Consider the following 1,439-nt stretch of genomic DNA (forward strand, 5'->3'; position numbering starts at 1 on the left):
AATTCACAGTAACTAAATTGAAGTCAACTTGAAAGTCTCAGGTTATGAAATTTTGTTGTATGTGTAGTGACAGAGAGTTCTGGTACTGAGTCAACTCTCAAATCATTCTTTGAAACTCATGCTTTGCGTACTGGATAACAGCTGGAGTCTAGAAACTCTACTTTTAGGCCTGAACTCCAGAAAAACTTTTGAACAAGTACACAAGACCTGTACAAAAATGTTCATAATTAAAAATATTGTTTGAAATATCAGCAAATAAAAATAAAAACAAAAAAAGTCCATCCGGAGGATACAATCAGTAAAATGTATAAAATCAGTATAGCAAGTCAGCGTTGATAGTTTTTTTTGGAAACTGCAATACCAAGCAAAACTATATAAGATGAAATGAGGCTCTCTAGTAACATCAAATCATTCAACATTAAGCAGGATTATATTTTTATCAATATATAATAAAACTATATTAAGTTAATCAATTTTATAAAGCCCTACTTTAGTAATTCAATGTCAACTATGAAAATAAATAAAAATGTGCTCACTTTGGCAGCACATATACTAAAATTGGAATGATACAGAGAAGATTAGCATGGCCCCTGTGCAAAGATGACACTCAAATTTGTGAAGCATTCCATATTAAAAAAAAAGAAAGAAAAAATTAATAAAAAGAAGGTAAGTAAAAGGAAAAAAAAGAAAAAATAAATGAGCTGCATGTATCACCATAGACCTTGTAAGCATGATTTTAGCAAAAGCACAAGTTATGTGACAATGATAATACCATTTACATTAAAAAAATGAATATAGAATGCCTGTTTCCAATACAGGCAGGGGGTAGAAAGGAAGGAGATGGGGGCATTGGTGGTGGGAATGTTGCACTGGTGAAGGAGGGTGTTCTTTTTATGACTAAAACCCAACTATAATCTTGTTCGTAATTATGATGCTTAAATCAAGATATTATTTTGGGCCGGATTGATGGCGCAGTGGCCATCAATAAGGGCGTTTATCTTGCACGCGGCTGACCCAAGATGGATTGAGGTTCGGTCCCTCGGCATCCCATATGGTCCCCCAAGCCAGGAGCGCTACCTCTGTACTATCGCTCTGACCCCAAATAAAGATATTATTTTAAAAAAAAGAAAATGAATATAAAATAATACCTGCAAGGACTAGTAAAATGATTAAAATCTGCATAATAGATAGAACAATAGGAGAAGAGGTAAGGTGCCTGACTTGTAAGATTCTTCTATTCCTGTATTCCTGGGGCCAGAGCAATGGTGCAAGCTGTAAGGCATCTGCCTTGCCACGCTTGCCTAGGACAGACCGTGGTTTGATCCCCTGGCTCTCATATGGTCCCCAAGCCAGGAGCAATTTCTGAGCACATAGCCAGGAGTAACCCCTAAAACTCCCCCCCCCCAAAAAAGTCCTTCTATTCCTGACATCCAATATGG

The 1,439-nt window shown here is 36.6% G+C and overlaps 1 non-coding gene across 1 annotated transcript; it reads left to right on the forward strand.

Annotated features, from left to right (window-relative positions):
* Positions 1-528: 528 nt before the first annotated feature.
* Positions 529-635, forward strand: LOC126003212 (U6 spliceosomal RNA). The gene has a single exon (XR_007493746.1). It is a non-coding gene; the product is annotated as a U6 spliceosomal RNA (small nuclear RNA).
* The last annotated feature ends 804 nt before the right edge of the window (positions 636-1,439 follow it).

The sequence above is a fragment of the Suncus etruscus genome, chromosome 2, assembly GCF_024139225.1.
Source record: "Suncus etruscus isolate mSunEtr1 chromosome 2, mSunEtr1.pri.cur, whole genome shotgun sequence".
Classification (NCBI taxonomy): domain Eukaryota; kingdom Metazoa; phylum Chordata; class Mammalia; order Eulipotyphla; family Soricidae; genus Suncus; species Suncus etruscus.